This window comes from Protopterus annectens, chromosome 6.part0 (assembly GCF_019279795.1).
Source record: "Protopterus annectens isolate FY-2018-M chromosome 6.part0, PAN1.0, whole genome shotgun sequence".
Lineage (NCBI taxonomy): Eukaryota > Metazoa > Chordata > Ceratodontiformes > Protopteridae > Protopterus > Protopterus annectens.
The window spans coordinates 1,768,779,457-1,768,793,262 of record NC_056737.1 but is presented as its reverse complement, the minus strand read 5'-3'; positions in this window follow the sequence as shown (position 1 = coordinate 1,768,793,262).

Sequence of the window (13,806 nt, the reverse complement as noted above, 5' to 3'; positions counted from 1 at the left end):
ATGCAGGGAATTACACATAACATACACATGAAAATATATTTCAGTGGTTTTACACAGCATGCTATGAACATAGGAGAGTGATAATAGCATTGTATTCCACATCAGCAATGCAAAAAGGTAACAGCTTACCTTTGGAAGTTAGGTATCAGTGAGTTATATCCCAGAATGAGGTCAGCTAAGCACACACACAGTTTTTAAGTACCATCTGCACCATGCATAGTTAATGAGGTTCATTAGAATTTAATGTTCTGGAATCCCATTAGTCAATGACTGTGTAAGTTTTTGAATTTCAGTGTATTACCTTATAACTCAATGTAAGTGTATGCTCAGCACAAATGCCCACTAGGTATCAATAAACTGGAATATCTGTCACACATGCTCAGTGTCATCCAGTAGTCTGATACCATCTTATATGTGCCAATTTTAAAATGTAATATTGATACATATGGTTAACATACCATTCCTACCTGTAAATGCAGCATTTGTTGGAAGGCACTCTAGCAAAGGCTTCTACAACCATCCTGAGGATGTTAACTGAAAGGAGAATTCACTGAGTCTGAGTACCTAACTGGATAAAAGAGGAGATGATGCTGATGCTCACTGTCTGTGCTAGACATGAGCAGATGATACAAGCTCACCCAAGGAACTTTGCTATGATCGACATGTGGAACCAGATAGTGAGGCAACACTACAGATGAACTGGGTCTACTGGACTGGCTTGCAGATCTGCCAACACTATGATGATCTACACAGGAGGGATGAGAAAGATCTTCACTGCTGGGTCACAGAGGTCCATCACCAGCCACCTGATGCCTACAGTAAGTTACATAATCCACACCATAACACCTAAAGCATAATATATGTATGTAGTAAGGGTTTACCATCAAAAGGTAGAACGCAGAATGTTCACAGAATGAAACTCGAAATATGGATGTTCGAATTTCCATCTTGCCGAATATCTCCATGTTTGAAAGTTTATATCAGCGAATGCACAGCGCATTCGCTAATACAAACTGGAAGTACTATACAGAGATCGTGGTACAGTGCACTGTTGGAAATTCATCCATTTACTCACTATAGTGTGATCTTGGAATTGGAATATATAGTTAGCAGTGGGTGTGGATTGTACAGTCCCCCACAGGGGGGGGGGGTGAAGGGGGGCTTGCCCCCTGCAAAAAAGTAAAGCTAGGTATAGGAGTTTCCTTTGCCTGAGCTCCTATAAGGACATCATGCCATGTGTTTGGCAACAGTGTTGAATCTGCTGAATTCACTCAGCTGATTTGACATTATACTGTGTTGTCCATTTTGACTTTTGTTTTTTTTATTTCGGAGTTTTGAATGGAAATAATTGTAATTTTCAACATTTTAATAGTAAACCATGCAGTAAGCATATGTATTTAAATGATGCATTGTCTTTCAAGTTTATTCAATGAATGCATGTAATACTAATATTAATTTACATGGCAGAATAATAAGTTTTACTCTTTGGACTTTATATTTTTGTGCCAACACATTCTATGGCCATCTGCATACATATTGGGCCAGTGTAAACATTATGCAAAACGGTCTGTTATACCTGTATATTACTACAGACATCACACATACTAATATACTAATACGGTTATTCCATAATACAGACTTTTAAAACATTAAAAGAAATGTGATGTCCATTGGCTCAACTGATTAAGCAATAAGGCAATATAGATTTTCCACAGAATTCAATAAACTCTGTGTAGGTTCCATGTAGAGCCTACAAGGAATGCATCCTTGTACATAGCCACAATGTGCTCTCGGCAATGTGTAATGTATACTAATGTGGAGTGACACACCTAAGTGAGGTTTCACAGCATGCATCAGGAGTGTTGGTTGTGAAACCTCATAGAACAACACAGATAATGAATCTTTGTAGAGAAGAGCACCGGAGTTGTGCCCCCACAGCTCCTAACCGCCTAGTCCTACATGAAACTATCCGTCTGTATTCATTGCTCTCCATCCCAAATGATTATTGCACAACCACAAATTTTATGAGGAACACCATAAAAATAACAGCCAAAACCATGGAAAGACTGCCAGAGCTAGTTATATCTATAGAGTGTGAGTTTTCCACTTTTTTTTGTAATACCATGTTTGCGTGGCAAGGTGCGGAGTTTGGCAAGGCTTACGTTTGCGCAATGGGACCACCCATGTATCAAACATGACCAGACATCCAAAAATGGAAAGCAGATGCTTTCAATTCCTATTGTTCAGCACAGCTGGACATTGTGCAAAACCGGTAAGCGGGGCAGCACTACAAACATACCTTCTAATTAACCATGTATGGTAAAATATACACTACAGGTGACATAACTTATGATGACATCTGTAGAGTGTTAAACTGCAGTGCAGATGGTCCTGGGTTCTAATCCTGGGTATGCAAACTTTATTTATACTGTTGTGACATTTCAGCTTATACAAAGAAAGTGTTAGTGTAAGGAAATTACAGTGGAATGGCATTATTTATAACTTATTTTCGGATACATTTAAAAAAAGGTGCAAATTGCCTAATATCGCACAGATCAATGTACTTGTTTTACTGTGTTTGCATGATGCTAAGCAACATACATCTTTTTCAAATGTATCAAGATCTAAACAGTGCACATTGTCAGTAAGTGTGATTTCTGGGAAAACATGTTACTTCATGTAGAATTATTTATGGCCTCCTAAAGATCAAGTAATAGTACAGATAGTAATAGTACAGTAGTACAGATGAAATGGAACATCTGCACTGCAGTGACCCCAACCACCCACGTAAACCTACATGGTTTTACACAAACTATAACCTCCCCTACTAGGATCAGCAAGCCTAACAATATAGAAAGTACCCTAGACTGGATACTAATGAATAGCCCCCACCACATGTACAAATCAGGTACTCTCCCTGAAGATGTAAGTGATCATATATTAACGTATACTATTAGGCATAAAGTTGAATGTCCACATCTACCCACCTATAAAACAATAAGAAATAGCAAAAGCTTCAGCCGTAATAAATTCTTAGAAGAACTTAAATTATGCAATTGGTCAATTCTAAAACAACTACCACTAGATGAGGCAGTAACACACTTTAATAACACATTCCTGGCAATCCTTGACAGCCATGCACCTGCACGATCTATTAGAATTAAAATAAAAGTTGCCCCCTGGCTCACTAAAGAAACCAAACTAAAGATCATCCAAAGAAATAATGCCTGGAATACCTGGCACTCCTCTAAAGCCCAACAAGATCAATTCAAATTTCGACAATATAGGAATGATACACAAAAATCCATATTACTAGACAAAAAAAAAAAATATTTCTGCCATCTACAGCAGAAACACCACAACAAGCCACAGAAGTTCTGGGCAGGTATTAATAAACTCCTCCACTCAAGGCAATCCATAACTCCAACCCCCTCAGCCCCAACCCAAATATCGCCAGAGTCTATTGGTAAAACCTTCAACAGTTTCTTTACAGAAACCATCCAGGCCCTTGCTATCAAACTTAAACCCACTTGTCCTAATGCTAAAACCCTTAAACCTAGTGACATTCTCTCCTTTAGCTTCAAAAAAGTTCCGACTTCACTCATTAGAGCCCTAATTAAAAAACTCAAACCAACCACCCTTTCAGCCGACCTCCTCCCTGCAGACTACCTACAAAAAGCTGCTGATGTTATAGCATACCCTGTCTCTATTTTGATAACCAGAACCAGAACTGAAGCCTCTATCCCCAGTATCTGGAAAATATCACATGTCATACCACTCTACAAAGGAGGTAGCTCCACTGAGCTGTCAAACTATAGACCAAGAGCTGTCCTTTCCCCTCTGGATAAAATTATGGAAAAGTGTATTCATAAACAACTTTTACACTACCTTATTCAACATAATCTTCTGGCCATCTCCCAGCATGGATTCAGACCACAGTACAGTACCACCTTATCCCTCCTCTCCTTTTCTGTCATAAATTCCAACTGTAACAACAACAAACTATCTTCTACCCTGTTTCTCAGTCTTTCCAAGGCCTTCAACATGGTTAACCACCAGCTACTCTTACTTACCCTACATAAAATATCCCTAAACAACCATGCCATCCAATGGTTTCAATCTTATCTTAGTGGAAGACAGCAGGCTGTCCAGTGGCAGGACAAACTCTCCACCCTTCTCCCCATTACCCTTGGTGTCCCTCAAGGCTCCATATTAGGCCCCCTTCTTTTCTCCCTCTTTATCAATGACCTCCACACTGTAATCCAAGATGCAACCTGTATACAATGTGCCAATGACTCCAACATGATTTGCTCAGCCTCTATCCCTACAAATATCCTTAGTTTAACACAGAAAACCTTTAATACAGTGAAAATCTGGCTCTCTAATCAACAGCTAATATCAAACCCTAATAAAACAAAGCTATTGCTCTTCTCCCCTATTCACAAATCCAGTCCTCTCAACCTTCATTTACTATAACATCTACCACTGGGACCATAATCTCACCAGATATGTATACCAAACTCCTGGGTGTTATAACAGACAACAACTTCAAATATGATATGCACGTAAACCAAACTATTAAAACCAGTAATAAAAAACTTGGCTCCCTATACAAAAACTAACCTTTTTTTTATCCATCTAGCTAGGACTGCCATTGCCCATACCCGACTGCTTTCAACTCTATGCTATGCCTTGCCAATACTCACTAACTTGAACAAAACTGATTTCAGCAACTCTCTAGCTGCTACAATCAAATTGCTGTTTGCCACAGGAACTCCCTACAGGACACACCATTGTCAAAATCTAAACCTCTTAGAACTCCCCAGGCTAATTCAATATAATCAACTTACTGTAGCATTTAAGGTTATTAACCATCCAAAAAAAACACCCTCCCTTAAAAACCTTATCCACCCTACAAAAATGCTAGGTCACTTTGTTCCACTACAAAACTTTTGGTTCAATCTGTTAAAGCTAACAACCTATCTGGAGAATCTTTGTTTGCAAATTCAGTAGGCAAAACCTGGAATTTGCTCCCATCTGACCTTACTCTGAACCCATCCCTTAATTAGTTAAAAAAAAATTTAACCCAGTATTTTAAAACTCACTGGTTATGTCCTTGCTCTAACCCTGACTCAAGCCTCATCTACTTCCATATCCCTGCAATTTTTATTCACAGCAACTAACCTCTACACTAAATGTTTAAAAAGATAAACTGTAACATCTTTGCAGAAACTCTATATATAACTGCACCTATAGGTTTGATAAGAGAAACTGTAACATATTTGTATATATTTCTAAATATAAACTGTATTCTTCATAGGCTTGAAATGTGAGACTGTAACTTTTATGTTAATACAATATGTTTGTGCATATACAGTAACTTGCTTGTCTTTATCTGTTTGTAAGTTTGGAGCTTTTCTCCCTGGGCCTCCACTGAAAATGGACATGTATCCAGTCGAACTATCCTGGTCAACAAATGTAAAATAAAATAAAATAAAAATAAAAAAAGTATTGCAACACTTCAGCTTCACCCTGCTTTCTCGATCATATCTTCCCCATTTGTTTTCATTAATGTGTTGCAGCGTGCTGGTGCGCATTGCACAACAATGAGCAAAAAGGATAATACATATAATGGAAGCCAGTACCGTGTGCTTCAAACCAAAGGAATATATCACTGTTTTAACACACAGTGCCACACAATCAGTTGAGTATCTAGGATAGTCAATACAAACGATTATTTGGTTTGTTGGTATGCACTTATATATATATATATATATATATATATATATATATATATATACACACACATACATATATAAATATATATATATATATATATATATATATATATATATATATACACTTTTTTTTGGGGGGGGGGGTCGAGATGGTACAAGGTTCCAAAATAGCATTGTGTAATGCCTTCAATATGTGTTGGTGGGTCGGTACTTTTACAAATGCATATGAGCATCTGAAATAGACCAACAGACTTTATTGCATTTCAGTGTTGGTGTGCATTGTTAGGCAAGGCATACCACCTAGTGGTAATGTTTTACAGAAAATAAACGGGGAGACAGAAAAGTAGTGAAATGGGGAGCAAGTAGGGTGGAAAACATAATGAAATATTATAGAAAATATGTGACATTGCCTTTTGATTGCATAAAATGCACATGCTACCCAACTGAATCTGTGACAACAGCTGTTAAGGCATTGTTTTTGGAGGTCAGTAGTACATCTGCAGGCACTGGAGAAGTTACAAGACCATCTAGTGCAGTAGTATTCATCCCAAGATTCACACTATTAAATGCAGCACAACTCCGCATAGCGGGTTTGCAACATGCAGACATATTAATAGAATGCATCCCAAGTCTATTTTTAGATGTCTGAGTCCTGTCTGATACCTTGGTGGTCGCATTGTGCAGTTTTTGCACTGCTGCTGTGCGCACAAACTAGCTGAGCTAAGCACACCACCGCTCAAACAGTGGCTGAAAAATTATGAGATGAAAATTAAGTAATAGCAGTCAAAAACATAACTCAATGTATGACATACACAGGATACTATGTTACTACACAGGAAATATGTCTACATAGGTCTAGAATCCAATTCACCATCCAATGCACATTCACAACACAGGATGAGTGCCTTAACCCTGTTTCCCACACATACACCTTTGTAGCAAGTATCAACAGTCATTCAGTGCACAAAATAAATAGAATGTACAGTTTTATTAAAATATTACTTGTACATGTAGTGAAATGTTTCTGTTTTAAAATACTGCACTTAGTGATTACACACCCTGTTATGATTTTACTTGCAAATATATATCAGTGGTTTACATGTCTATGTTCCTTGGTCATTCAGTAGTTATCTATCTGGTAATCTGGGACATACCGTGTATATCATTCTATATCACTGCATTTACAATGTCAAACAATATTAACTGGGAATAACATGATATGCAGTTGTCAAATAAGGAACTCAAGTTTGGATGTCACAAACAAGTACTGACGGTTCTTTTGGGGTTGGAGGAGCAAAGTTGTTTTCCTGCTATGGCAGTAATAAGACTGTTTTGGTCTGGTTACTCTGCATGTTCAGCATCCTGCCTGTTGTCTGATTTAGGTAGGGCTGAGAAGTCCAAAATGACAATGTGTACCCTTACTGTTGAACTGTTATCTCTAATGCTTCCCTACTACTGAAGGGTAGTGATGTCGGAAGATGGTTTTAGGCTCTTAGGTGGTGATTCAGTGTGCTATAGTTTGTCTCATAGCCAATGCAAGGACATACTGAGCATGGCTAAGTCTGCCTACAGCAACACCTGCTGCTGGTTTCTCCTCGGAGTCATCATTGGCCTGTGGCTGTGGTGACCTTGGCATTGTCGGGAGGATGTGTTCCCCTTCCCCTTAATGATCCTGGTCCAGCTATGTTCACTATATTAACTTGGGTAGCAGAGCACATACTATGAGTATTGAGGGACAAGTCAGTGGATTGTAATGGTGCCGTTGATCAGAGGTATGTAGGAGCTGGCACTGTCAGTGCAGTAGCTTAAGTACATGCTTTATGGCATTACTGGTTGGATTGTATGGCATATTACAGTGTTCCACTGTGTGTGTGTGTGTGTGTGTGTGTGTGTGTGTGTGTGTGTGTGTGTGTGTGTGTGTGTGCGTGTGTGCATGTGCGTGCATGCGCATGTATGTATGTGTGTGCACGCATGCATCTACGATGGGCTTCTTCTGCCAGGAGTCTAGTGCATAGCATACATCCCCAACTAAGTGAGCCTTGGAGATATCCCCCATAGCACACATTTGGTGCTTTTGGAGAATGTGACACAAATGGAAGTTGTGCAAACTCCAAGGGTTGCCAGCACACATATACCACATGATTCCCATGACATTACACATAACTTGGCAGTTGTTTGATTGGTAGACCTTATGGTTAATGTAGACCTTGCCCTGTTCCCCAGGTGTTGTTCTCTTGTGTACATGACTGCAAAGTATGGCACACATTACTGGAGAGCAGTGCAATATATGTTACTTTTGTAGCGTACTTGGGATCTTCTTCTCTGAACCTGTGTTAAAATATATGCTCCCTCTGACATGTTGTAGGATAGCATGCAGGAATGTTTGGAACATCCCGGATGCTGATGTCTATGTAACACCAAGCATGTCCCCTGGTAGTCTGTTAATAGTACCTGTGGCTAACAGACAAATTTAAGCACATACCTTATATTCCTCTGGGATGGTCCCCTGTGTATGCCTCTGTATCTGACTAACGGCTGCCAGAGGTCCCACAGTTTCTCTGATGTGTTGTTGGCCTACAAAGTCTTCATCCCCTCTGTCTATGGCTATTGGCAGCAGCATTGGCTTCAGCCTGTAGCTCACACAAATATATGTAAATATTAGCTGCTACTGACAATCTGTCAGTGATTATGCTGTATCTGTACTCCACTATTTCCTCACTGCACATATAAAAAAGCATGGGCGCCAAAACCATAGACCGAGGGGGGAGGGGTGCCCCCACACACACTTTTGCAGCAGATCCAGCAACTTTCCAACTTATATGTAACATATGCAAATGGACCTGCACCCGTCCCGGTCACAATCACAGTCCATATACAAACTCTACGACCGAGATTGCACTACAGTAAGGAAAGAAAGATTACGAAAGGGTAAATTTCACAATCCCCACACCCCCCACTATAGTGTGATGTGTGAATGTGCGATCTCCAAGATTCTCCATTCAGCTGCAATGAGCTGACAGCAACTTGGCCCCTCCCACCTTTCAGCAAAAGCTTAGCTAAACATCAAAACATGAAAAAGTGTCATGACAGCCTTTCCATTCCTTTGTGTACCATAACCAATTGTGTCAAGTTTAAATAATCCAGTTCCAGTCCCATCAAGTAACTTGTGACAGATACAGACACCATTCCCATACCACATCTACTAATTTGTTCTCATTCTTTGCACATACACATGCTAGCTAGCTCCTGTGTCTGTATCTGAAACATACATAATTCAATTGCAGCTGCTACTGCTTTACCAGAGGATTGATCCGATTCTGATCCATTATACTTTCTAAAGCATCATGTTATGTCCCCCTGCAAAACATTTGGAAACACTTCTTATACAGTGAAGTGATTTCAGTGCTTTCGTCAAGGGACTGTAGAAGTGAACACTAACATTGTTTCTGAAATTCTTTTCATATAGAAGATAATACCATCTCTGCTGTTGTAAATTTAGTGTTGTCTTACAAACAACTATTGCCGTAAACATGACAATGTCATTTATAAGCATGTAAAATAAAATAATTTGCAATAATAGGTCACAGCCTTAGATTCTCTGTCTGCACACTCTCAACAGACTGTCGAACTCTAAATAGCACTATTCTAACTCCGAGGTTGCTGTGGCTTCTGAGAACTTGTGTCCAGTCCAGTCCAGATACTTCTATGTTAGTTCGTACCTTTTTAAATTACAGAAGTGTGTGCTTGTGCGTGTACATGTGAAGAAAAAGAGATTTCAAAAGACCCTGACGTCCCTGAAGTAAAAAAAAAAATGCTAACAGTGTCCCTGATCATAGCTCTGAACGAATCAGGGACAAATCCAGCCAAATCAGGGACACGTTTGATGTTTAATAATATTAGTACCATTAACATTAACATGGGACTTTGAATTGACATAGTAAGGGAATATGAATTAATACACATTTTCTAAAGTAGCACAGTGTGAGATCTTGCAGGGCAAACCATTACCGGAAGTAGAGGTGTGGCCAGAAATTTATATTTTGTACTCTGAACTTATACTGTTCCCCTTACCACTCTCATATCATTTTAAAATATACTCAACTGTCTAAATGCTGCCCTATGTTCTTCAAAAAGGGAGTAAAGCTTGAATTGTTGCCTCATCACCATAAACAGCAATTTTTGAGGTACATTTACTTTTTATGAAAGAAATGTACAGTAGACAATAGTTCACACTTATAAGCAGTTATGTACTGTTTGAACTATAAATTGGCTGACAGGTGCACAGAAAAAAACTGTATTCACTTGTGTACAGTTGAGTATGCCTAGCTACATCCATGTCTGGAAGTGCATATAAAATAAACGTTCGCTCATGTGGAATTCGAGTTGTTTCTGTCATTCTATAAAATATTAAGATTTTATCCAGTAAAAAATGTTAGAGGCAATGTAGGAAACAGAATTTATCACATCTGAGGACAAATGCAGTTTTCCAGTTTTTTTCCTGGGTACAACTGGGGACTGTGCTGCGAAAAGTGGACTAGGTGTTAAGTGCATGCATATTGATTGGCTTGAGTTGACTGTGACTGTCTGCTTTTGTTGACCGGGATAGCCTGCCCGACTGGGTAAACATGCTGCCAGAAGAGTCCAGGTTCCAAGAAAAAAAAAATAAAAAAAGGTTCCAAGAAGTCTCAAGTCTGTACAAGCACAAGACTATGACAATGGAAGGGTACAAAGTGATGAAAGGCTCACGGGGGGTGAAGTGAACATCACACCACAGTTCTACATTTTTTTATTTTTTTTTTAATTTAAATTTCTTTTCTGTTAGAATCGGATTAAGATCCGATAGCTCGTACTGTTGTGCTCTGTCTGCCTCAGCTGCTGGCTAGTGGCTCCCTCAACTAACTTCCACTTGTGTGTGTGTGTGTGTGTGGGGGGTTAACTTCAAATTCAGGGGACTTGGCATACTGCACTAAGCAAGTACATTGGTCTGCCTCCCCCCGCCTCAGCCTGACTAACTTAATAGTTCAGTATGGTCAGGGTTCAGTGGCAGGTCACAGGTGTAAACATTTCCAGATTACAGAAGTTAAAGCTGTTGTTGTTGCTGTTGTGTTCTTTCTGTAACCTTATAAATAATCCAGACCTCCTTCCCTCCAATCAATCGAGAGTGACTGAGTAAGTGAAATTAATAATTCTGAATTTTGTTATTTCTTTCTGATTTGTGCTTTGCCATGCATACTATACGTAGACAAAATAAGTAAGCCTTTGGGGAAAGTATTCATTTTTTGATGTCATTTTGATTTTACTTATACTGGAAAGGTCACTGAGGAAAATGCTTCATTTTTCTGCTTGTGCATACATGGTGAACAAGTAATTAAGGGAACCTTCTCCTTGGGGGAAATGATTCATGTTGAGTTGATGTGATTTGGTAGTGCTTGTGCATACATGGACAAACTACTGAGAAGATTGTTAGGGGAAATGTTTCATTTTTGGTGCTTGTTCATACATAGACAAACCTGACTGAAGGGGCCATTGGAGAAAATGTATCATTTTAGTACTTGTGCATACATGGACAAACCTGACTGAAGGGCCCGGGTCATTGGAGAAAATGTGCCATTTTAGTACTTGTGCATACATGGACAAACCAGAATGAAGGGTCCTGGTCATTGGAGCAAATGTGTCATTTTAGTACTTGTGCATACATGGACAAACCTGACTGAAGGGCCCGGGTCATTGGAGAAAATGTGCCATTTTAGTACTTGTGCATACATGGACAAACCAGAATGAAGGGTCCTGGTCATTGGAGCAAATGTGTCATTTTAGTACTTGTGCATACATGGACAAACCTGAGTGAAGGGGCCATTGGAGAAAATGTGTCATTTTAGTACTTGTGCATACATGGACAAACCTGACTGAAGGGCCCGGGTCATTGGAGAAAATGTGTCATTTTAGTACTTGTGCATACATGGACAAACCAGAATGAAGGGTCCTGGTCATTGGAGCAAATGTGTCATTTTAGTACTTGTGCATACATGGACAAACCTGACTGAAGGGGCCATTGGAGAAAATGTGTCATTTTAGTGCTTGTGCATACATGGACAAACCTGACTGAAGGGCCCGGGTCATTGGAGAAAATGTGTCATTTTAGTACTTGTGCATACATGGACAAACCAGAATGAAGGGTCCTGGTCATTGGAGCAAATGTGTCATTTTAGTACTTGTGCATACATGGACAAACCTGACTGAAGGTCCCGGGTCATTGGAGAAAATGTGTCATTTCATTGCTTAATGCTTGTGCTTACATAGATAAGGTGAAGGGGTAATTGGGAAAAATGTTTAATTTCTGTGCTTGTGCCTATATGGATGGACAAAGTACAGAAGGGATCCTTGGGGGAAATTATTCATTTTGATGCCATTCAGTGCTTACTATGCATACAAACACACTACTGAAGAAGTAACTGGGGAAAATGCTGTATTTTTGTGCTTGTGCATTATACATGGTGGAGAAGTCATTAAGGGCACCTTGGGGGAAATGATTCATTCTGATGTCATTTGGTAGTGCTTGTGCACACATGGACAGAATACTGAGAGGATTGTTAGGGGAAATGTTTCATTTTAGTGCTTGTGCATACATAGACAAACCTGACTGAAGGGGTCATTGGAGAAAATGTGTCATTTCATTGCTTAATGCTTGTGCTTACATAGACAAAGTGAAGGGGTCATTGGGGAAAAATGTTTAATTTCTGTGCTTGTGCCTACATGGATGGACAAAGTACAGAAGGGATCCTTGGGGGAAATTATTCATTTTGATGTCATTTTCTCCTTCCATGCATGCATGGACAGGCTATTGAACAAGTCATTCAGGAAAATGTCTCATTTTGGTGTTTTTGCATACATGGACAATCTGCTTAAAGGTACCTTGGGGAAATGATTCATTTTGATGTCATTTGCTTTTTATGCATACATGGACAGATTACTGAGGGGAGGTCATTAGGGGAACTGTTTCATTTTTGGTGGTTGTGCATACACGAGAAACTATGAAGCAGTCTTTGGGGGAATTTAATCCCCACAGCACTATAGTTTTCATTTCTTAGTTATTTCTTGAGTGTTTATGTTACTACTACATGGCTTTATAGATTTATTCTGGACCCTTTACTATTTGGAATGTATTTCTCAGAAGTCAAGGCAAAAGGAAAATGGCCTAGGGAACATGGGTATAACATGGCTAGCCTAGTAAAGGTCCGACCAATGGCCTTTAGTAACCTCCTATAAATATGTGAATTTTAAATCACTAAGTGCTCCTCTCACCCTCTGCCTCCCCCAATCTTCAACAGCTTCCGGCACCTATGTAAGAAAGGGCATGTTGTCTACACTGATGCCTTATCTTTTGTTGAGTAGCTTCATGGGATTGGTTGATTAATGTGCAATTCGGCAGTGCATGCTGTAATTAGCATCTCTAAGGCAAAGACTAGGTCAGATGCAATCAATAACTAATGCATATTTTTATAAAAAGGCAATTGTGTAGCTAGGCAAACCACTGTGGATGAGAGTTGTTTCAGAATTCAAACTCAGTGGCACATTTATTTTGGAGCAGTATATTTTGACAGAGGAGTATTGTACTCCATCAGGTATGTATCCATTTTGTTGACTAAATAATGCATATTTTGGAATGTACTTAGGAATGATGTGATATAAATCATTAAGCATTTGTTTGAACTGTGCTCATGACATGGCCTTGTTTCCCATCCATTTCAGAGATACAGAAGATGTAGAGTAGGACGACTGTCTAATGCTGTGTGATAACTATGCACACGTTTCACAGATTTTTCCTTTGACAGCACTTTTGAATTTACAGAGTTGTTTGGTTAGCACATTTGTCCCTTAGCCTGTTATAATATTTATTTGGGGTGGAATGAGTCCCTGATGTGGGACAATGTAGAATGGACTGTTGTGTTGGGTGTGTGAGCATAAGTGACTGTCTGTTATGGCACACACAAGGATGTATTTGTCATGCTACTTTCCTTGTTTTGTAGCCCCATATTATTTATTGACCACTGTGGAATCTTTACATTGT